A 25,377-nucleotide genomic window follows, 5' to 3' on the forward strand; every position below is an offset into this window, starting at 1 on the left:
GGGAGTATGTATCTACTATAGATGAAGCGTTACCCGCGAAATGCATTGATATGATTTCATTTGATTTTAAGAAAAGATAAAATGGAGATTTTGGCTTCACTATAGTGTATACATGACACATTCTCGGGTAAACACAAACAAGGCCGCATCACAACTTTCGGTGCCACGAAGACTTCCGGTCCTTCCGCGACTAAGGGCTCTCGGAACGAGCCACGATGCAGAATGATACCTTTCACTTTCCTGGTTTGTTGGAAATGGGAGGCGTACGCCTCTTTGTGGCAATTTGAATTGCCATAGGAAGGCGTATACGGTCCTCTCTCTCCTCAAATCAGAAGCGATAACAGTATGCGTCGCCGTAGCGGTTGGCGCAGACCGTGTTTGCTGCGAAACCGGATGTCGTTTTGGAAACAAACCGGAAGCGGTGCAGAAGGGCATGTGTAGAGGCCCGTAACTCCACATCACTTGCGCCAGTTGCTTTGGTGGCAAACTCCTGTAATGATGATGCCAATGAAGAGGAGGGGGATGGTGGTGATGATGATGAGTGTTACAGGTTTGTAAGAAAATATGAGACAACATATTTTTTAACAAATCCTGAAGCGAACATGTACTTCGAGATATCAATCGCAAAACTTTGCTCTGCAAATGACCACACTCTTAAAAATGAACTTCACCACATAGCACGCTCCTAGCCAACCATCACCCCGAATGACAACGTTCTCGCCCTCGATTTGTTGAAAACGGGAGGAGGAGCCTATTTTGTGGCCATTATGCACGGCGCAAAATAGGCTCCTCCTCCCCTTTTAAACAAATCAGGGGCGACAACGTTGTCATTCGGGATGGTGGTTGGCTAGGAGCGTGCTATGTGGTGAAGTTCATTTTTAAGAGTGCAGAAACCAAGACCAAGCGCATCGAGTGCGCAGGAAGCACAACGCCCATTCTACGTCGGGGGGTCACGTGCTCTGAAGCTTTAGAGTTGATTGGAACAGTGAGCTATCGCCGCCGAAGGTTGTGTGCTTTGCTGGATGACATTTGGCGTGTAGAATCAACACGTGGTTTATAGAGGAACGCAGCTGTAATCTGGAAAACATTCGACATCAGTAGACTGTAACGTGTTTCACTAACACCCCGCCATGTGTATCCACGTTGCAAGACACATTTGCTAAATGAATCACATGAAATAACATGAGTGCAGCAGTCTAATGGAGGAAACGAGGCGCAAAAATTGATTGATTAATTGAAAAATTCATTGAAATTGATTGATAGATTGCATGTTCAGTTCTTTCTTTTGTTCTGTATAGCACATGTACAATCCCTTCCCGGCTTTTTGCCTCACGCTCCTCCCCCCCATCACACACACACACACACACACACACTTTCAGTGGAAAATAAATTACATTACATTACATTACATCACAAGTGGCACTGTACACTCTTAAAAATGAACTTCACCTCATAGCACGCTCTTAGCCAACCATAATCTGGAATGATATCGTTATCTGCCCTGATTTGTTGAAAACGGGAGGCGTACGCCTTTTTGTGTCACTTATGCTGTTCATAATTGTCACAAAAAAGGCGTACGCCTCCCGTTTTCAACAAATCAGGGCAGATAACGATATCATTCCAGATTATGGTTGGCTAAGAGCGTGCTATGCGGTGAAGTTCATTTTAAGAGTGTACTGCAGGATTTACGCAGCTTGGCAAGCTCTGGGACCTCGTTCAGCCTACGTAGCCTTTTGCCCCAAAGTACTTCCGTTAGCAACTGAAAAATAAAATAAAAACACTACAATACTGCATACCATCTTTTCATATAACGCATCAATGTATCCGACTTTCCGACGGACTTTCCGAAATTTTCATAACTAAAAACAAAAAAGACGTGCCCGGTATTTAGCGCGGCCTTAGCATAGTTCACAGAACCGCAATCTCCTCACCGTACATTTAGAGTATACGGAGTAATCAGAGCCCTTGCGTCCATCGAGACTGCTGTTTATTACATCGCTCACTGTCGCAGCGTGTTCTCGAAGCCATCGTCGAATTTGGGGCTCACAGCGGCTGTATCGTCGTGGACTTCCGTCCCCTCGCCGCTCACTCGCGGCTCACATTGCTTGTGAACAAAACGCCGGTCTTCTCAAATGTGTGGAGGATAACTGACACCGAGACAGTAATCCGCGCTTCCTGGGAGAGCCGGTAAATTTCCCACCAGGGCCAGCGCATGTGGGAAGCCCATTTCTCAACCCCTCCCCCAAGTGCTGACTAAAAGGATTGCGCAACAATCCCAGACAAAAAAACAACAAAAGAAAAAACGTAAGAGAGAAATCTAAGAGAAGGGGCTGTCTCTTAGATCTCTAGAGAGGTCCACAAGGTTCTGGGCCTAGAATTTACTTCACTCTTAAAAATGAACTTCACCGCATAGCACGCTCCTAGGCAACCATCATCTCGAATGATATCGTTATCTGGCCTGATTTGTTGAAAACGGGAGGCGTACGCCTTTTTTGTGACACTTATGCTGTTCATAATTGTCACAGAAAAGGCGTACGCCTCCCGTTTTTAACAAATCAGGCCAGATAACGATATCACTCGAGATCATGGTTGGCTAGGAGCGTGCTATGCGGTGAAGTTCATTTCTAAGAGTGTTCGGCGACATTTAATTACTCTGATTAAACTAATACTGATTAACTCAGTTGTAAATTAAATCAATTACATAAATTCCAATAATTTTACCCTGCACAAACCGTAACCTGACAAGACGTTTTACACGACACCATGTAAAATTTTGTGAAGGATGATACAAGGCGTTTCGTCCTGTTCCTTTTGCATTGCTCTCAAGGTAACGGAATCTGTTTCCGCAAAGAAAAATTCTTGCACTCTAGTGGCACTTTAAATGACCAATTATGCGAATGCTGCTCGAACAAGGCACCGACTAGAGAGGTTACAATTCGGAACGGCAATATTGGGGAGGGGGGTACACTCTTAAAAATGAACTTCACCACATAGCACGCTCCTAGCAAACCATCACCCCGAATGACAACGTTCTCGCGCTAGATTTGTTGAAAACGGGAGGAGGAGCCTATTTTGTGCCATTATGCACGGCACAAAATAGGCTCCTCCTCCTGTTTTCAACAAATCAGGGGCGAGAACGTTGTCATTCGGAATGGTGGTTGGCTAGGAGCGTGCTATGTGGTGAAGTTCATTTTTAAGAGTGTAGAGTCACTAAGTAAGCTTCGTTTCAGAGTATCGACACTGAGGTCCAAGGAAGAGCAGGAGCGCCATCTTGTTTCCGCACCACACTGCTGCCATCCCCATGTGAGGATCAAAGACGACTAACATAATGCTCGCTGTGGGATAGAGAAGCGCGTGTGATTGTTGCGCCATAATCCTTGTATTGTCCACCAGAGCGTGCCGAAGATGTCAAGGTGAGCTCAAGGCCGTCAACAGCTGCTTGGAAACGAAACGAACATTTCACCCGCGCACGATCGATGGCATCGCGCGCTAAAGTGCGCCAGAGCCGTTTATAGAGAGAGTGTGGTCATTAGGTGGAGCCTAACTTGAACCGCGTCATGCGACGTCACGGCTGAACGACCTCCCTCGCCGCGCTCTATTGTTGTCCAGTTGTCAACCAGTCGCCGACGCCATGTTGATGCAAAGCGTTGGTCACGATGCAAGGGGGAAGACACATGCGTAACGCATCCTTCGAGGCCCCTTCGTCCTTGAATCCTTTCAGTTTGGTAACAAAGCCCCCATTTCACAGGCGCTTGTGAGTGATAAGCCGGCGACCCTGGTAGATTACACTGAGCGCGACAAAAGTGCAAGTCGACCAGCCGGTGAACTGCATCAAGATGGCGCTTACCTGCTGGCTGATAAGCGGATTTCGCTTGGATTCAGTCTTTTTGGGCGGTGCAACACCGACTCTGACGTCAAAACAGGCTCCGCCGGTGAAGCGGCAAAAGATAAAAAGTTGGCCAAACTCTCTCTATATACGGCTCTGAAGTGCGCACTACGTGCGCGCATGGGTAGCGTGGCGCGGAAACAAGATGGCGCATGCTCGCGCTTGGAACTCAGTGTCGATACTCTGAAGCGTAGCTGACTTAGTGACTCTGGGCGGGGGGGAGGGGGGAGGGCATGTCCACACTCTTAAAAATGAACTTCACCGCATAGCACGCTCCTAGCCAACCATAATATGGAATGATATCGTTATCTGCCTTGGTTTGTTGAAAACGGGAGGCGTACGCCTTTTTTGTGACACTTACGCTGTTCATAATTGTGCGCCTCCCGTTTTCAACAAATCAGGGCCGCGAACGTGCTACTTAAAAGATCTACTTGTCCAAGAATTATATGACACCAACGGCATTCTTCATCAGCGAACTTTTCAGTTTATTGCGACAGAAAATCGATCAATGGGCTCGTAGGTCGTGTCAACAGTTTGCCAAAGGTACACTCTTAGAAGTGTGCCTTCTATTGTGCCTTTTATAGAAGCCTAGAAAGTGGCAAATAGACTTCTACCCGAGAAACGTCATAATGAAGTTGGTAGACAGACTGAAACAGGAAGGGGAGGGCTTAGTAGTAGGGGAGCGTAGTTCAACTCCACCAAATTGGTGGCGCTTTCGAACAATATGACGTCATTGGTTTACAAACAGGGAGAGGTCTATTCGAGGCCTCTGCTTAGACACCACGTTAGAAGACACGCGCGGCGTAACATGAAACATGACGTGATAACATGGCTCGGTAGACGCTGCGTGGCTGCGTCTTTGCGTGGCGTCACGGTGGTGCCTTTTATTACACCCCTTCCTTCCTTCAGCAACCTGCCCTCGCCACCCTTCTCCGCTCCCCTTTCCGCGTCACCCTCCCCTCGGTTTGTACGGGCTCGCGCATACACTAAAGCCACACTAGACGCAAAAGTTCTGTGAAATAAATGTGCTTCATTTCACGCATTCAGTTCACAACAACAGAGACTAGAGCTAAACAGGAGTAGTCGTAGTAGTAGTCCAAATAGCAATATCTAGGTAAGTTAATGTACTAATAACAACTTTGGGATAGGACAACAAACACACAAATATGTACGAGAGAAACATATAGTATGACTAGATCAGTAATTTAGCACAAGGCGAAAAAAAACAACAAGATTTTCGGTCACGTTTTGATAAATATTTACAATTATATAGCACTAGATGATGACATGGCTCCTCTGCGGTCTGGACTGAACGTACTGCTGATATTGTGTCTACTGCATATTGAGTCCTGCCGGCGTGAGAAGGAAGGCCGGGCGCCAGAAGAGGGCTTTCTGTGGGGCCACAAGGTGTGATGTGTCACCAGAAGAACATTCAGTGCCTGAAACTGCACATCCGTTGCCCGCGAGAGAGGAAGGAAGGTTTAATCCTGACGCACTATGAGTGACTGAAGAAAGAGCAAAGTACAAATGCTGGACAAAAGTTTACGGAACGCGCGAGCGATGTATTTTCTTCTCGGTGCGACACCCTGCCGGCGGGCGGAAGCGGGCTCGTTCATTCTTTCAGAGGGAGGAAGGGAGTGCGCCGGTAGCGACACCAATCCAAAACACTTCGCCGGCACATTCAAGCGATACCGAAACTACCGCAGTGTGTCGCAACCAGCGCACTCGCCCATCCCTCTGAACGAGTGAACTGGCCCGCTTCCGCTCGCCGCTAGGGTGTCGCTCGGAGGAGCACGCTCTAAGAAAAAAAAAGGAGTAACACGGGGAGTAATTGCAGCTTCTACTCTCCTAGTCTGCAATTACTCCCCATTTTAGTCCCCTAACCCAACATTTAGTCCCGACAGTTACTCCCCAGGACTGCAAATTGTCACTAAACTTCGCGAATGGTCTCCTAAATGCAACAGTCTACGTAAATATGTGCCCTTGGTCAATTTGAACGACATAAGGCTGTATAACTCAGACAACGTTGCAATTTTCCAGCCACACAGAGTAAGAAACAGTTAGCGCATCTTTCTTCGCAAATTGTGCCCTAGTATGGCGCAAGATTTTATATCACTCGATATATCACCGTTGACGGTTTGCTTCAAAGTATTTTCATGCATGCGCACCAATTATGTACCTGGGACTCTTACAACAGCGCGTGAAATGCGGTCTTCACTCTGTGACATTCATTTACTCCCGTGCGTTTACTCTCGAAAGGGACTATTTTTTGTGGCAATGCAATTACTCCCCAAAAGGAGTAAAAGTACTCCTTTTTTTCTTAGAGTGCAGTATAGATACTGTGTCCGTGCAAGAAGGTTCAGCTATCTTGTAAGCACCGACGGGGACGAGGAGGAAGACGGGGAACACGAGATCATTAGAAACGAGATATTCGGATGATGCCCTTAGAAGGAGCCAGATATATGGGTCACCGCCCCTAAATATATTACATATCTTTTTTTTTATATATTCTGCAAACATAGTAATGAAACTTCTCGTCCACTAACTGGTCCCATTTGTTACAAACATATACCACGCTGCTACTGATAACTGCAGATTCGTCAACCGTACCCGTCTTTGCGCCTATAGGGCAGAAGCACCAAACTCCGCTCGATAGAATTCCGTGGCGAAAATCGATGTGTCGTAGCTGTCGCGGAGCGGACACAATCTGCGGAAAAGCGTTATGCATCGCTAGCTACAATGTCGATGGACACACATATTACTTGTTTCAAAATGATCAAAATGCTTAAACAAAAACTAGACACAACGCATTGACCGCAGATAAATGCCGCTGCCTGAAAGCTTGAAGACGACGTACACATAGCATAGACAAGCGCGCTACATATACAGGGTGTTTCAAAAAACGTGTCATTCGGACTTTATAAAAAAACGGGGCGACGGAAAAATACGGGGTAAAGGGCACTTGTGTGGCAACTGAATTTGCCATCTTGCAAAAATATTTTCATTTGAATTTAATTAAAATAAATTGAATTTCTTTAATTGAACTCCAAAATTTCCCAAGTCAACCTAGCGTTTTTTTAACAGAATTTGAGAGCCCGTAGCGAACTTAGTCAGATCCACCAAGAAATCCGCTCGATATTGCAAATGGAACTGCCAAAAAAAAAGTCCCAAAGTTGAGGCTTCAGAGTTTCGAGTATTCAACAGCGCACCAAATCAGTCGGAAAAATGCGCCTCTTTTTTCCCGCCCTGTGTTTTTTCGACCTTCTATCTTTCATGGGGGCAGGAGCACGTCCTCCTCTCCACCAATCTTTGCGTCTGATTTGGTGCGCCTTTGAATACCCGAAACTTTGAAGCCTCAATTTCGGGACTTTTTTTGGGCAGTTCCATTTGCAATATCGAGCGGATTTCTTAGTGGATCTGACTAAGTTCGCTACGGGCTCTCTGATTCTGTAAAAAAAACACACGTTAGGTTGACTTGGGAAATTTTGGAGTTCAATTAAAGAAATTCAATTTATTTTAATTAAAATCAAATGAAAATAGTTTTTCAAGGTGGCAAATTCAGTTGCCACACAAATGCCGTTTACCCCGTATTTTTCCGTCGCCCGGTTTTTCTATAAAGTCCGAATGACACGTTTTTTGAAACACCCTGTATGAAGGGGGAATTACTTCTGCGCATGACAATAGAGAACGTTTGTTCGCACAGCGCTCAGAAACGGCGTAAAATATCGTCGAAACACAACTACTGGCGTGTTCTCCTTGCTTTGCCCTTGTCAATGACACATTTTGTAGAATTCCAGCACTATTCATTGATTTGTATTGAACCCAAATTCGCAAATATTTTAGTGTGCGACACTCTATCGAGATGGCAGCACATGTTCGAGACGCACCAAACTTTAATTTATTAAAAATCAACGGCTCAGCCTTGTCCTCTAAAAAAATGCGTCATTGACTACAGAAAAGCTAAGAGAACACGCCGGTACCAATCTTATAATGATACTTTAGAGTGTTCACGTGTCTTGTGCGAACGAAAATCATCCATATATTTCTGAAGAAGTGATTCCCCCTGAATGTTCCATTGCACTGTACACCGTGTATTCACACGAGCGACATCCTCACGGAATATTCTAGTGGAAGAAAAAGCAAAAGCACTGCTTACAGAGACGAAGTTCCGCCCCGTGTTATGTAAGCATTCACACGGTGCGGAATATTGGGAGTGGCGTACTGTACATTTAGCAGACGACACTTAGCAGACGACACAGTCATCGTGTTTTTCTGTCGTCTGCTACGGAATATCTTGTGGCTGTGTAGCAGGATATTCCCCATGGTTAGCAGTGTACGTGAAGACACGACGTTGAGCACTCGCGCTGACAGCAGAAAGCTATGACGCTTTTCGCATCTTCCGCTTCTGGGGGAATGTCGCTCGTGTGAATACACGGACACTGTAATAAATGTCTGCGGAATACAACATTTGATTGCATCGCTATAAGTACCGCCATAACTAAGTTGGTAAGCTGAGAGTGCTGCACACAGAGGACTGGACGCGGATCCTACGTGAAAGAAACAGAATTCAGCAGCCTAAACTCAGCAGCACCAAATTGCAGCCTACAAATTTCCTGACTTTTCCCCGTTTTCACTGACTATTTCACGCGAATTCCCTGACCAAAAAAAAACAAAAGGGAAGTTGGCGCCTGCTGCTACCTTTTGATAACAGATCCCTCATAAAACACACGATTGATTGAGCATTAGTGAGGCAGACCTACTTTTCTGCCTCTGAGCTTGTCGTACACGGGTGAACTGCTACTCGTGGTAATGTTGCTGCAGCGTGGCCGCTGAACCATGACCTGCGCTCGCGATTCGCTGTGCATCGTTGTGGCACTTGTCTGCAATTTTCCCTGACTTCAGCTGTTTTTTGGCAGATTCCCTGACAATCCCCTGACTTTTCCAGTCGCATCAAAATTCCCTGACAATAAACCTCTACCGGACAAAACGTCATCATGACGTTGGTAGGCAGACTGAAACCGAAACGGATCGAAAGGGGAGAGCTGGGTTCCACGAATGGGCAATAGACGTCTACCTGTTTGTAAACAAATGTCGTCATAATGTTCGACAGCGCCACGAGTTTGGTAGAGTTGAACCACGTTCAAAGCTGGTGGCGAACAAGCTCGCGCCCGAAAGCCACGGTCTTGAGGGGATTGGTCTCTGAAAGGGACGCCACCTTCGGTCCTACTTTTCTTTCAATAGGAGGCAGCGAACAATTGACCATTCGTGGAACCCAGCTCTCCCCTTCCGATCTGTTTTGGTTTCGGTGTGTCTACCAACGTCATGATGACGTTTCTCGGGTAGTCTCGTTTATTGTTCGCTGCCTCCTATTGAAAGAAAAGTAGGACCGAAGGTCGCGTTCCATCGTAATCCCCTCAAGACCGTGGCTTTCGGGCGCGACCTTGTTCGCCACTAGCTTCGAACGTAGTTCAACTCTACCAAATTCGTGACGCTGTCGAACACTATGACGTCATTTCTTTACAGACAGGTAGAGGTCTGACAATTCTTGGTGTTCCAGGTTTTCCGGGTTGGTTGACGCCCTGGTATTCATTATAAATCTCTATCGGGGAAAATAACCAGAACACTCGCTTATCTGGACGTACGCTTACCTTCTGACATGCGCTTAAGCCCGGAACGCAGGAGACGTTTTCCCAGCGTCAAAACGTCGCGCCCGCGCACGCCGCGGCCTTGCACGAGCGGCGAAGAAACGCCCGCGAGACGACCAACCGAAACGCATGAGACGCGTACAGAGCGCGTGACGCGCGCTTATGCTGCTATATTGGTTGTCCACAAATGTCTGTTAGAATGTGCCGATGCTCTTCTTTCCTACGGTTTCTGAGTTCATTCACTCCAGATATCGTTGAAATGTAGAAGTAAATGAAGTGTGGTGGATAGTGTCCCAAAAATTTATGCGAGCTACCAATTCGCAACCTTGTCTCCCGCACGGCGGCTGTCGTTGTGCACTCTTCGGAAAACGCGGCCAGACGCGCGCGAATATCTGTAGTCGACAGATTCCGGCTCATTGAACAACTGGTTTTCCGAGGTCACGCGTACGCCGAGCGCGCGCGCGCTCTGAAAACGTCGGAAAAACGCTCCATGCGTCTCGGCCTTTATGCACCTTGAGGTTTGTGTTGTGTTTTCTTCTGTTAGTGTTTGAGCCCCAGAACACTTACTTTCCATCAATAAATATATAATAGATACTCATGAAACGATGCGACAGCACCAGAGAACACGTGTTTCGCCGTATTTGCGGCTCGTCAGCTCTGGGTAGCTGCGCATCGTTCGGAATTGGCAAACCAGGGGTCACTCAGCGTGACTGTTTGTGAACCACTGAAATACACCCTTTCACATTCGCGTCGTACCCTAGCGGCTCCCCAGCGAACCACCTTCGGAGTGCGCCAAAATAAGTCCACGTGGGTCGTATAAAGAACCAAAACCGGTCTTGGAAGTGGGGCCGACGAGTTCTCGCGGTGTTCCTACTGGCCCCGACTCGTGTGGTCGCCGTACAACGCCATCTATAGGTCACCGGTAATTTCGTGCGGAAATGACGTCAGTGTCCTCGCTTCCGTGTAAAGCCAACACCACCTAGATAGAGAAAGCCTGCTCACTCAACGACGTGACGTAACAACTCAGTCAGCCAATCAGGATTGTGTTTTGAATGACCGTGGCCAATCGCGAACGTGCTTTCAGCAGTCGTAGCCATGGAAACGAACAGCCGTCGTCTGCGAGTAGTGACTGAACGTTTCCGCGTGCTAAATGGGAAAAACTTTAAAATAAAGCGCATATCTTTTTCAAAGGCGTGTTGCACTTTTTGTCTAGAGATTTAAGTCTGCAGGTTCAAAGTTAGTTTGCAATCATTTGCGAGTTCTTGAATTCTCAGAACGGCGAATCGCAGCAGTAGCAGGTGAATTCTGACTTGATATGTCCACGTAGCGAAGGAGGGAGAGGAGGCAATAAGCAGGCCTACTCTATCTAGGTGGCGTTGGTCAAGCGCCTCACAGGTTCCGATACACTCTTAAAAAAAGGTTTACTTTAACTTCTTTTTTTGCCACATATATAACCCCTTTTGGAGAGTACAATTACGCTCAAAAGGGTGTCTCCTCACTCCCTCAAGGGAGTAGCATAACACCTTTCTCCCTACTGGAGAGTAATATTACTCTCCAGTAGGGAGAAAGGTGTTATGCTACTCCCTTGAAGGGGTGAGGAGACACCCTTTTGAGCGTAATTGTACTCTCCAAAAAGGTGTTATATATGTGGCAAGGAAAGGAGTTAAAGTACACCCTTTTTTTTAAGAGTGTAGGAAAGGTGCTTTGTGATCGTTGAGTGCTTAAAATTGGCTTCCTAGTCGCTTCAAAAGTGGTATGGGCTACCGTTGCGCTTTTGTGAAGGGTTGACTATTCCCTGTAGGACTACAATGCCATGACATTGCTTGGTGCAGCCGTTATACTCAATGTTACATTACGTGTGTGCTTACCGTCGACAAATTAGTTGATGTACACACAGAGAAAAATACAGTCTATTAGTCAAGTCCTGAGAGTCGCTTTACCGCTTTCTAAAGATGTTTTTAGAGCCAGGCACATCCGGCTCCAGCACCCATAGCGTGCTTCGTCTGCTAGTTTAGACACGGAAGTCGACACTTTTCCCATGATTCTTAGAAAGTACCGGTGACCTATTGAACACGAAGATAACCTTGTCCGGCGCACCCAAGGTCATGTGCGCCACAGCGCATGCGCATAAGCAGTTTTGAAAACGTTTATTGCATAACTACCACAGTAACTAAAAAGAATAAATTAAACGGTTTCACAAAACATTTAAAAGCATTTTAAAAAAAGTGTCGCCAAGAACCTACCGCCCTATGAAGGCCCTGTGTGTTTGTGTACGGGCTCTTAAAAAAAAGCGTTAGCGTTAAATTGAATTGAATTGAATAAAGCGACCGCAAATAAACGCGCGTGGCGCAAATTCCCCAAAACGCAGCCCGCTCCTAGCTTTCATTCTGCTTCCGACTGTTGCTCTCCGAACACGCTTCAGCATTAATTAACATCTGTTTCCGAATCGATGTAATTTATCTATCGGTTCATTCTTGCAGGGAGTTCTCCTCATCTGACACGCGCCAGTGCGTATGTCGCCGCAACCTATTCAGGGAAACAAGTGAGCGGAAGGCAAGTTTCCAGGGCAACGGGGACGGCACACGCACAAGAGAGGCTGCATCTCTGTCATTCTTTGTTCACGTGATCACTACGCACTCCAAGAGATAAAGGCAAGCCGAACAGGTGTCCTTCATATCTCATTCTCTTTACCTCTAGCTGTTAGGAAAGGCGAATAGCCGCGCAAACACGCAGGTGCATCTGCAGATTATTGCCTAAGTAATGTGGCAGTTGAGATTAGTCCGCGTCAGTCTGAAATCACGGACGTTGTAAGCCTTAAATCATCCTCCAATTCCACGCATTTGTGGACGAAAGTGCCTGGGGAGAGTATTGTGGCTGTAGCGACCAGAGCTTTGAGGATTTTCAGTTTTTTGTACTACACTTTTCACTATGGGCGGATTTTTTTCCATGGGGGGTGCAACAAGTGCTCCCAAGGGGGGAGGGGGCAATCCCCTCACCTCTTCTCATGGAGATAACCACTGGGGACTCTGCGGATGTTCAGAGGTTCATATTACGATATCTGAGTATAAATCATGCCGACCTACGAATAAAGAGTGAGAAATTTTCACAAGTGACCTAGAATACTCGAGGGGGGTCACGCCCCCCTGCCGAAATTGTATATGGGAATGTGAAAAGGGTGTGCGATGATGCGTACTACTGGTTCTATTGCTCTCTTTGACCGAATATGCCAGACGCTATTTTCGCATTGCTCGAGGTCACTTTTAAATAAGCTTTTTCTGTTGAGGTCTTCTTTATTATTTATTTACACCATATCTCGCGCAATCTTCTATCCGGAAGTATGAGAATTTCGAGGAAAACTCGAATGTGCATAAATAGCAGTCGGTTCGAGAACCGTGACGTATTACAAATCCTGCATATACGAACACAAAGCTAGAGTTTTCTGGAAAACGTGTGTGCCTAGAGGAAGAAAGAACAGGACGACCCGTAACGTTTCACGAGAGAAGAGAAAAGCGTGGTGCAAGTGACGTACTGCTGACGTGTCTTATACCCCTGTCACACGGACAGTCTTCAATGATCATTGAAACCAATGACAATTGAACATGAACGTAGCACCATGGGGCGTGTAACATGCCAACTTATCAAGGATCATTGGATCCAATGCTTCATGACAGGTTGACATGTTACACGCTTGGTGGCATTTCGCGCATGTTCAATGGTCATTGGTTTCAATGATCATTGAAGACTGCCTGTATGACACGAAGGTATTATTTCCTTGGAGGCCTTCAAGGAGTGATGTTACCACTTTACGCAAGTAAGCTAATGAGGAAGCATTGCGCACCCCACGTTGGGGTCCGTTTTGGCGGGTTATCCAGGAATTCTCAAACAAACCTGGCAACCGTGTAAAACTGAATCCGCGCAACGATGACGTCACATGGCTGACCTCCAATAGCGAGTTTTAAGAAAATCTAGAAGTTCCACGATAACGTTTCCGAAAACATGATAATTCAATCGCCTGATTGCTTTGGAGCGGCTGATGGCATGTTGGCGATATCTGATTGTGTCGGAGGGTGCTTACGATTCTCTAAAACGCCGTAATATCAGCTTCACTTTGCGTTGGAACAGGATGTGCCCTCCCATTCCTTCTTCCATGCGTGCGAGACTTCTGCTTTGGCGGTGAACACGCCAGACGCCACCTATACAGTACACCTACGCTTTCTATCTCTTTGATGCCACACCTTGTATTTTCTACATCCTTCGACGTTTCGTGATTTACGACAGTACGAGTTTTACTCATTCGTGGATATGCTTTTGAGAGCGATGGGTTCACACCATGATTGTTGCCTGGGATCGTTTTGTCCTAGTAGCCTGGACAGCAGCCCACCATCCTTGCCAAACCACGATTCTACCATTCTTACGAGTTTCAAGCCGCGATATGGTATTTTTTTAGCAGTGTTGCCTCAGCCCAACAGCCAGACTCCCTTTTTTATATTGTTTCACCAGATCCCTGGGTTCGTTCACGATCAACGAAGACATTTAGATTAGGAGGCTGTCATTCTGTCCGCCCTGTTTTGGTAAGCACGAAGATTGTAAACGAAGACGAAGTCGCGAAGTCGTGTGAAACTGAGATATATTTATGTCTGAACATGTCTTCGCGGCTAGTTCTTATTGTTGAGGGTAAACCCCGAGTGAAATACTACGCGTTGCGCGCGCGCAGGTTCATGCAGGTTTATGCATGTTGACGCATTTGGGATCCGTGACCAGATAACTATCTATCATTGCGTCTGAAATGGAGAAAATCCAAAATGGCGTGTGCGCTGTCCCAGGCGCTGCCGTTCGAATTGTGCACACGTAAACGACAGTCACTCTTCCAGGCTTGTGCAATGTTAAGCAATGTTAATGAGGATGAAACATTTTTGTTTACAAAGAAGCCAATAAATTTTGAGAATGGGCTCCACGAAACAGCAGAAACGAGGTTCAAACAGTAATGAAATGCGTGAGAGATTTCGAAAGGAAAAGGACGCAGTTTCGCTGCCCACAACATACGAAGGTCCTTGGAGTGACTTGGAATCAGGCAAGCGACACACACCTTCGGGAAGTTCTTCGGTTTGAAGAACTTCAAACCGAAAAATTTGGATTTTGGGAGTGGCGACCCCGTGTTGAATAAATAATAAAGCGTTCGCGATCACCACAAGAGTCACTGACTAACGCGTAAGTCGATGACGTGGTATACGCTGCTTCGTGCGAGCATAAAGGTTAACTATCCGAACATGAGACAGTTGATGTTCGGAGGCTGGAACACATAGAAAGGACACATACGTCAGTGAGTTCCATCTTTCATGGTTAACTATCCAGTTAAGTATCAAGTTTTGTGGTCTAACGGGACTGTAGTAGACGTGTTGATCCACCTCATGAGTTCTGATCGGCGATGATGGAATGTTCCGAAGGGCGGGTGTTACAATCTACTGCGGTCTTGCGAAATGGCACGTATATGTGTTCTTTCGGTGGACATGCATTTTAGGTGCCCACACCTGTACCGGTATACAGGAGACCTTTGTGAAGAGCGACATACCAATGGTCTCGGGTTCACGGGGGCATGCGGTTGGTCGTGGGAATGTCCGAAGAGCACTATCGTAGTTTGCAGTGCAGTATACCAATCCCATAGTGTGTAACGGGAGGCTCGAGGAGCCACCAGACTCAAGACATGGAGGGGGGGGAGGAATAAATACAAACAGAAAATGCGAATGGGTGAGTGGAGAAAAAAAGAAACTGCTTCGGTGAGGACACAGGGACAGGGATGTTAGGAGCAGTTAACGAGGTGCGGCCGCAGAGTTGAGACGGTTGTGACCGGAGTGCCCACTTCGGCCTAGCGTATAAGAAATGGGGGAGGACAAGTGCGATGGTCTGAGACTAAACATCGCACTGGTGTTGTGTTTGTGTGTTGTCTGCGACAGCTTCGAGGGGGCGGCATCAAGTCGTCGTCTGCAGCAGCACCACAGGACCATCAAGCACTAGACTTCCAAGAGGCCTGAACCGCCGGAACAAGCAATATGTATCGCGGCTTGTTTATTGTTTTTGATGTTGTATGTTCACCTGTTCACCTGCCTTCGTAAAATGTTCTATCTGATAACTTGATTTCTGGTTTCTCAGTCTCTACCATGCCGGGTCCAAATTACCTGCTGTGTGTCATTTACCCGGGCAGCTTAATTGCGTCGCCTTTCTTAGTGAGGCGCCACGGAGTTGATGTGGGACAGCCGGATATGTTGGGGAGCTTCGCAGCCCGTGGCTTCACTCAAGGACTGTGCCGATAGAACTGATTGTGCCATGGCGCGCGGTAGTAGTGGAGCGCCGCCGTCGTCCACGGGCCGCTACATTACTCCCCACTCAGACGCGAAGCGGTGCTTGCGGTTGAGGTCCGCGTCGATGCCGTCGGTGGAGAATGAAGACGCCACATGGACGACGGACGGCTGGGCACACGGCTTGTGGTTATGGCAAGTGGATAGAGCAGCTGCATGATAGCATGGGGAAGCGCGATGTAAGCCGGGCGGGTTCCAGTGAAGGGCAGAAGCGGCGAGGGCTCCAGGCCAAGAGGGCGACATTACCGCGACCGCTACGTGGCCTGTGAGCACCAGGGGTTGTCGCCAAGGAGGTGCCGGGAAGGACCATCGCGAAGCAGGTGGAGGCCCGAAATGGAACGGAGTTCCCTGTGGTCTTCTTGCGAGACCCCGGTGAAACAGAGGTCCGGGTGCCTCTTTACTGCCAGTAGTGGGTAGTTGGCTGCTCGCTTGCTGAAGGTAAGGACGAAGAGTGAAGGACACACTATATAAAGTCTCGCCGTATATATTAAGATCTGTAAGGGGCCACGGGGTCTCCGAGGCCTTTCGTCTAGGGATATATGTACTTTACATATGTACAGTGCTGTACAAACGTTTACGGAATACGCTCCGACGCATTCCTTCCTCAGAGCACGGGCGAATTTAAGGGGGGGGGGGCGGCTCCCCATACGGCTGTGTTCCCTATGTAAATACCCTATCTCCTGGTAGATGCTGTTCCGCAAAGCACGAAATTCCCTTAAGACCCCCCCCCCCTATGACAGACCCTTAAATCCGCCCCTGCCTCAGAGTGAAACGCTAGCAGCGAATGTGAACGTACGGTTTTGGAAACAGGTGACTGAATTACCCAGGCACATGTCTGTAAGTCCTTACGACCTCCGCGTTCGTACGAACGCGTGAACATACGAGCGTCGTCGCAGACGCTCCAGGAGGGTTATCTGTGATCACGTTCCACAGGCGCGCTCCGGGATAGGGGGGGGGGAGGCTCGATACGACCCCCGACACCGACGCTGGGTACGTCCATACACACATATCTGTGAATACAGCTAGATGAGCGCTTAAACTAGATAATATCTGATTGTTTATTATTACGATTATGTTTTTATCGCGAGGTATTACACCGGAATGACAGACACATTTTTCAAGAATCTGTATGGCGTTTCGAAATCTCACCCAAGTTTCATGCGCCTGTTTCATTGGGCGGAAAATTTCGCTACAAAATCAGTGCCGTCAATGCGCACGTGACGTCGAGACTGGGAGGCACTCGGGTTCGAATCCCGGCTCCGGCTTGTGGCTGCGGCGGTTGTGACTGGCAGTATCAGGAATATCTTATACAAATTCTTTGAGTATCTGTAGTCACTAGTGCCTAGAGAAAAAAGCTCTTTGGTAGTTTCCTTGCCTGTCACACCATTCAACATCTGCAAAGTTCTCGGCCCATGTACTGACCCTGCACATCAGTGTCGTGCACTTCGTGCGTTTCTTTGCATTCTGAGGGCCCCCGGAGGTAACATTCTTACCACTTTGCTTGAAATGTCCCTCCCGATCCATCGGACGCAATCATTTCCAGCGATGGCTGAGTAGGTTCGTGCTTCCATTAATGCTGAAACGCAGCTCTCTCGCAGGGAGGTTCATTCGGACGCGTCCCAGCCGCATGCTAGTAGCAAAAGGCGTACGCTTCGGGCGCGCTTCCGACCCGTTCGATACATAGAGTGAAAAATGTTGCTGATAACGGTGCATTCACAGCTGTTGCCAGCGCGTGTTCTTCCGGATGCAAACACGTGTGGCATAGATTTAACAGGTACCACTTCCGCTGTCTACTGTGCTGTCTGTGAGATACGTACCACAATATGAAGCGCTGCACTACGTCCTCTCGTACACATCAGCGGTGGTGAATGGTTAAATTAAGACCGCTTGGAAGGAACACTGCAAGAAACGAACTTTCATTTACGATGAGATTGCCAGGTGCTGCATATTCGCCAGTGCCACTGTGTTGAAAGGTAGTGGTGGTGGTGGTGGTGAGGCTCGCCGTCGTCAGCCTCACGCAGGTAAGCAAGGCCACGACTAACGCTCTTGTGGAAATGCGGTGCGTCCTGGACCGACTTCTCAGGCAAGTGTGCCGACATATTGTCTGACAGCGTTTGACGAAAACCCAGGAAAACCCCTAGACAGCGCAGCCCGCACCAGGATTCGCACCCGGGTACCTCTCAGTCTCTAGGTGGCATGGCCAGCACGCTAACCACTGAGCCATGGGAGCTGGTTAAAGGTACAGGAAAAGACTATTGAAATATGGAAGTCGTCGAAAAGACCAGGCAGCAGCGGCAGTCGAACCACGTACCTCTCGACTGCCAGTCGAGTGCGAAATGGACTATAGTCCCTAGAGGACTACACGGTTCGTCTGGAACAGAAACAGTCACCTGTTCGTCGTTCTGCAGCGAAAGCAAGCGAAGAGCTCGCCCGTGAGTTGCTTTACTTTGCACCGTATTTACAAAAAGAAATAACAGGGTAATGTAGCTTCTCCACGCTCCTCTTTATGTGTGTGTGTGCGTTGCTTCCAGCTTTTTCCGTTCTTTTGGGTCACCTAACCAAATCAGAAGCAGACACAGGGAATATCTGGGACTTACATAGACGTCGGAAACTGGAAGGACTTCGGCGATTGTCACATTGCTCCTTATATATATATGTGTGTGTGCATGGATATAACGTAGTACAGATGGATGCGAAAAAGATATAGGCTACAAGTAATGAAGTGACTTGGGCAGCCGTATCGGGATTAAGAACCACTGGTATTTTTATTGCATTAAAAAAATTCAATGGGAAGTACTAGAAATACAGTTAGGGGTCGACGTTTCTGCAGTCAGCGGCTCAGCGCTTCCGAAAGGTCGACCCCTAACTGTAACTGTAAATCTCTTTCTGTTACTTCCTTTTGAATTTTTTAAGGAAATAACAGTAGCAGTTGTTTTTAATCCTGATACGCCGCTTCCCAAGTCTCTTCATTACTTGCAATCTCTCTCTCTCTCTATACATAGACACACACGCACACATATACAGGGTGTCCACGCTAAGTGTGAACAGATTTTTTAAAAGCATATCAGTCACTTTTTCCGAGATGAAATCAATTGCAGTATAGCGTATGCTGAAGGGCACTCCCTATGGGGGCATTAACAGACTCCTAAGGCAATGTCTTAACTTTCAATAATTAACTTTTTAATTATAAAAGCTACGAAGTTGCTCCAATGAGAACATCTGACCTCTTCGGTCACCAGTTATTTTTTTCTGGCTATTTTTCCTTTTATACTTCACTGGCTTTGCACTGGGCTTTCAGTGAGTGAGTTATCTCACCCTGACGGGAGGAATCACGTGTTACGTGACCTTCTGACGCCATCCACTCAAACGTTGCCTGCCTGCGCACTGTTGATGAGGCCCAACAAGGCCGAAACAGCTGTCCAGTACTGGCATGGCGACGTTTGAGTTACAAACACATGCTATACGTGCAGCCAAAGAGCTCTGGCTATTTTTTTCCTTATATATATATATATATATATATATATATACTCATGGAACGATGCGACAGCACCAGAAGACACGTGTTTCGCCGTGTTTGCGGCTCGTCAGCTCTGGGTAGCTTCGCATCATATATATATATATATATATATATATATATATATTTATAAGTCCCAAACGTCGCCACACCAGCATTGGACAGCTGTTTCGGCCTTATTGGGCCTTCGTCAGCAATGCGTAGGTGGACGACGTTTGAGCGAGTGGCGTCGGGAGGTCACGTGGAACGTGATGTCCTCCCGTCAGGGTGAGTAGCTCACCTCTGAAAGCCCAGTGCGAAGCCAGTAAAGTATTAAGTGAAGAAAAATAGCATAGGCTCTCTGGCTGCACGTTGAACATATGTTTATAAGTCCCAAACGTCGCCACACCAGCATTGGACAGCTGTTTCGGCCATTTTGGTCACCGTCAGTCACCCTCCCAGGTGTATATCGCTCGCCGAGTGACCCCTGGTTTGCCAATCCCGAACGATGCGCAGTTACCCAGAGCTGACGAGCCGCAAACACGCCAAAAAACGTGTCCTCTGGTGCTGTCGCATCGTTCCATGAGTATGTATGTATGTATGTATGTATCTACCTACCTACCTACCTACCTACCTACCTACCTACCTACCTACCTACCTACCTACCTACCTACCTACCTACCTACCTACATACATACCTACCTACCTACCTACCTACATACATACATATCCCGGGTGTTTCAGTTAAATCCCCGGGCTAAATAATTCGCAAACCGGTGCACCAATCGAATAACTTTCTTTTTTACAAGTATCTGTCCAATACCGCCTACAAGATGCGCACCGCGCGAATGAGCGGGAGGCGCTCATTATTTAAATAAAAATTTAAATGAGTTTCGTGAAAAAAAGCTAACTTCTAAAGCAGGGCGCCGTCGGCATTAAAATGGGTACTACCCCTTTTGGGACCTTCAGTGGACACCTTTTAGAGAAAAATCTGCCATCGAAGCGGGTCATTTGTTGCAGTAATTAATTGGTTTCGGTTTACGTATTTTTGTCGTGGCTGGTTGCGGCGAAGCGCAAAAGGACGTAATTCATTGGTGTAATTCATTGGTGTAAGGACGTAATTCATTGGTGGACATGGGAGTGAAAGAGCGTCCTTTTGCGCTTCACCGCGACCAGCCGCGACAAAAATATGTAAACCGAAACCAATTAATTACTGCAACAAATGACCCGCTTGGGTTGCAGATTTTTCTCTAAAAGGTATCTACTGAAGGCCCCAGAAGGGGTAGTACCCATTTTAATGCCGACGGCGCCCTGCTTTAGAAGTTAGCTTTTTTCACGAAACTCATTTGAATTTTTATTTAAATAATGAGCGCATCCCATTCATTCGCGCGGTGCGCATCTTGTAGGCGGTATTGAACAGATACTTGTAAAAAAGAAAGTTATTCGATTGGTGCACCGGTTCGCGAATTATTTAGCCCGGGGATTTAACTGAAACACACGGTATAGAGAGGTATCAGAAGAAAAAAACGGGAGGCAGACAACGAAGGTAGATGAAGGGGAAAAAGTGATTTATTTACATGTGAAAACTTGAGTTGAGAAACGTTGACGTTGCAGCGGCAGCTCCGCCTTCGTCAGCGAAGCCTAACGAAGCGACGGGCGAAGGCGGATTATGACGTGACGTCATAATCCGCCGTCATAATGCATAAGGAAAGACACATCTCCGAAGATGCGCAATGAACAAAATGGTGTTCCTTCACGAATTCTTCGCGGACGATCTACCGAATGGATTTTGTTCTGAAAACGGCTACGGTATCAGGTCACCGAAAGGAACAGATGTTCTCATTGGGACAACTTCGTAGCTTTTATAATTAAAAAGTTAATTATCTATTTTTAGGTAATTAGTCACTTGGCGGTCGAGCAACATATGGCCAAGAACGTCCGCCGGCCCAGAGATGATACAAGAGGAAATAGCATGTCTATAGCCCTTATAGTTTTTTTTTATGAAAAATCTGTATCGCCTAAAAAAAGACACCCTGTATATATATACCCTTTTTTCTCGTCGGATTTGCGCGATTCGCGTGGGTCGGTTCGAGACAGATAGGGGTTTAAGCCCCCCCCGTGGTCACGCCATTTGTTCCAGACAGAGGGGCAGTATTTGCTCCGGAAGTGCTTCCGAATTGCCACTAGAATTGAACACGAAACTCCCTAGAAATACGTCCACGATTCCAGTTCCGCAAGTATGACAAGCCAATCGCCTTTATTCTTCTGAAATGACTGGCATCACGTTGCTGACGGTTTGATTTGACAGCCCCCTTTATCTTATCAGTTTGCTTCCGATCCGCCGGACTTCCTCTCCCGGACGGATACTGGATTGAGACAACGGGAAACGGAATTTGATTTGAGTGATATACTCCCACCAACGACGGGCTGCTGAAAACGATACACGGGAACGCATCACAGCGTTACAACGACCGGTCGCAACGGGGCAGCGTTTAAATAAACCCGCCGGTCGCCTCCCGGAAAGACGGTGACGGCCGATGGCGAGTGCCGTTGCACCGGATATATTTCTAGCGCGCACCATTCGACAGCTGTTTATAGAGGAGGGGGACTTTGCCCTTGGAGCCAGCGTAGTCAGTCACACAGCGCACGGAGAGCGACTACGCCTCTGTCAAACGGCGCCGGGAGGTGATGCAACCATGCAACTGCAACTACGTCGTTGTGCATTGGCCCAGCTCCTGTTCCGTAAGTGAACGGTGACGCTTTGTGGTGGCGTTACTGCAGCCGTTGCACTTGCATGATGCACATTCTTTCAAATACGTCGCGTAATGTGCGTTCGGGGATGTCTTTGTTTACAATTCGTGGCTTTACGTCGAGAGACAAACTATAGGATGACTTTGTGCTACTTTTCTTTCGGATGAATCCGACTCTCTGGGCAAACAGTGCACTGTAAACTGGAAAACACCCTTATGGGTGTAAATGGTTTGTCCTATAACTGACACCTTTTTTTACACCGTACATGGTCTGGAACACCCTTTTTAGAGGGTGTATTCCGTGTAAATCACCCCTGGAAAGGGCGCTTTTCTTTGAAAATGCCCTCTTTTCCACCCTTTAAACACCCTTTTAGGAGGGTGTAAGATCGTTAAACACCCTCCTAAAAAGGTGTATAAAGGGTGCAAAAGACGGCATTTTCAAGGAAAAGCACCCTTTCAAAGGGCGTTTTACACGGGATACACCCTCTAAAAAGGGTGTTCCAGACCATACGGTGTAAAAAGAGGAGTCAATTATAGGACAAGCGATTTACACCCATAAGGGTGTTTTTCAGTTTACAGTGTGGGAATGTAAATCGGAAGAGGCAAATGGCATCTAAATTATACTTCGGCTCATGTCTACACTTACTATCATATGGTTTTACAAAGCCCTTCGGTTCACGTAACTTAGCGGCAAGGCAGTTGTAAATCATGTACCAAGTGTCTCCATGTGCATCGTATAATTCCAAGATCTTCATGAGGTACTAGGCACCATTCTGTGCGATAATTTGTGACTTTACGTCGCGTGACAGATAATACTATATTAGTGCTTTAGTGCATTAGTGCATCGCACGCTGTCGCCTTTGCGTACGTAAAGGATAGCGTTGGTGCATGACTCCGCGCACGCGCAAAACACAAAGAGAGCTTCGCGCGGTGCGCTGAAACATCACGCCATTCCTTACGTACGCAAAGATACGTACACTAAAACGCACCAGTATGTGAAACTAGTACCAGCATGCCACATGCGAATGGCGATCTTATGCCGGCGCGATGCTTATTTATTTATTTATTTATTTGTTTGTTTGTTTAGTGGTACACAAAATATCAGGAACACACTTATGATAAGGGACCGTGAGGCGAAACCCTGTTAAACGGTCCCGCAAGGAAACACGTTATCCAAATACAATTGAACATCTTATGAGGGAGTGGCAATGCAGAGGCAGCAATGCAGAGCATGTTATTCGATTGATTTTGTAGGGCTTAAGTGAAATATCACAAATAAATAAATAAATAAATTGTTTCGAATTGGGAGCCGGTGGGTGTCAAACGTACATGAGTTATTGGTGAGTTTTAGTGCATTGTACGCTATCGGCTTTGCTTACGTAAAGGATAGCGTTGGTTGTTCTGCGCACGCGCAAAACATAGAGAGCTTCGCCCAATGCGCAGAAACATCACGCTATTCCTTACGTACGCAAAGCGCGATAGCGTAACGATGCACTAAAACGCACTAACGTTGATAGTCCTCGACAAACGGGACCTGTGTTGACAAAGTCAAAAGTATCGTCCGCGATATTCCAAAAGACGCATAAAAGTGTAGTGAAGAAGCAACTCGACCAATGAACCTCCGAGTGCCCGTATATCATTCGACTTTATTTTGGAACTTTATCCGTAGCATTCAATCCAAGTATTGTTACAGCGAAAACTTCCATACTGGAGCTTTTCATTTACATTCCTAAGAGCACTGTCTTCTTTTCGCTGTTGTAGAAAAATTTATTAAACATGATGGTGACACTCACTCAGGCACACTCATGCGACAGGCCCTCATATATGCACTTCCCACCACATATTATGTACAATCTGCTACAATCATTCCGGGGTATATTTAGCCCTGGTAGCTTTTGCCCCACCCCCCACCCCAAAAAAAGGAAAACTAAAATCATCATCATCATCATTCGGGGAAATATTTACATGTGAATGATGGGATGGGGATGAACGGGATGAAATTCATGGAGGTGGACCTATGATGCCTCTTTTCTCATTTTGCAAGGCCAGAGTAGTACACGCGTAGTTTGCCTCAGACTTTCAAAAAAAGAAAAGGCAGTTTCAGGTCAGGGTACCAAGCGCCATGGGGCACCAAATTCATCAATGATCGTCGGTGTGCGTATGCGACAATGCGTAGTGACGACACGTTATCTCTTCGGTATACCCTGTTCCAAGACTACCTAACAGGAACTGCGTCCGCTTTGCTGAAAAACACTGCTTGGGTTCTGAAACGATCCCTTATTTCTGGGGTGCCCCAAAGCGATGGTGGTGGTGGTGAAACTGCTTGCCGTAGTGCCCCAAAGCGATGGAGCATCCAATTCTATAACAATTCAACGTATTTGCTTTAGATCGGCTCTAAGCATAACTCGGCAGCAGGGTCGTTAGGTCAAAATCCTGAAAAGTCGCCAACGCGCTCTGAGAAAGTAGCCGAAAGTAGCAAATTTTCCGTCTACATAGCCAATGGCCCTCTCCTTGTTTGTAAACAAATGACGTCATAGTGTTCGACAGCGCCACCAATTTGGTGGAGTTGAACTATATGCTCGGAAGTTAGGTGCGAACAAGGTCGCTCCCGCTAGCCACGGTCTTGACGGGAGTACGATGGTCCCTGAAAGGGACGCTACCTTCGGTCCTACTTTTCTTTCAGTAGGAGGCAGCCAACAAGTGCCCATTCGTGGAACCCAGTCCCTACCTTCCAAATTGTTTCGGTTTTAGTGTGTCCACCAACGTCATGATGACGTTTCTCAGGTGGCGGCATATTGTAGCCAGTGGTACCTAGCATTGTCTCACATGGAATTACCACGGATGCATAACTGTCACTTGTACTAGAACACATGTGACACACATTGACCAAGAAGTAAAATATTCGGGTCGAGTTCTTGAGGTACACGGTATTGCAGAGGAACGAAAAATGACCAGGGCGACATGATTTAAGTTCCACGCGAAACATGACACGAGAATGAAACATCACCAGACCAGTGGCCAAAACCTAACCAGAAGGGAAACCTGATGATAATTCGTATAATGACAAGCTGCATCTTTACGCGGTGATTGTAAGTGCATTCCAGTGCGGTGATGGTGGATTAATTTGACTCAACCAATCAGGCGCGGCGCAAAGTCCTAAAATCAGGGGGGGGGGGGGACCCCAGATCCCAACCAGCGACCCCTTCCATCCCCCACTGCCACCACCAATGCCTGAGTCCCAAAAATTCGA

The 25,377-nt window shown here is 47.1% G+C and overlaps 1 protein-coding gene across 4 annotated transcripts in view; it reads left to right on the plus strand.

Moving 5' to 3' along the window:
• The window catches only part of LOC135370301 (uncharacterized), a 181,730-nt gene that overhangs the window by 33,683 nt on the left and 122,670 nt on the right, over positions 1–25,377 (plus strand). For 2 of the 4 annotated variants that reach the window (XM_064604015.1, XM_064604020.1), the window contains exon 2: positions 12,012–12,182. The gene's annotated coding sequence lies outside the window, so the exon portion shown is untranslated. Of the gene's footprint in view, positions 1–12,011; positions 12,196–21,901; positions 22,120–25,377 lie in introns of those variants that run through there. The other 2 variants (XM_064604016.1, XM_064604018.1) reach the window with 2 other exon arrangements.

The sequence above is a fragment of the Ornithodoros turicata genome, chromosome 10, assembly GCF_037126465.1.
Source record: "Ornithodoros turicata isolate Travis chromosome 10, ASM3712646v1, whole genome shotgun sequence".
In the NCBI taxonomy this organism is placed as follows: Eukaryota; Metazoa; Arthropoda; class Arachnida; order Ixodida; family Argasidae; genus Ornithodoros; species Ornithodoros turicata.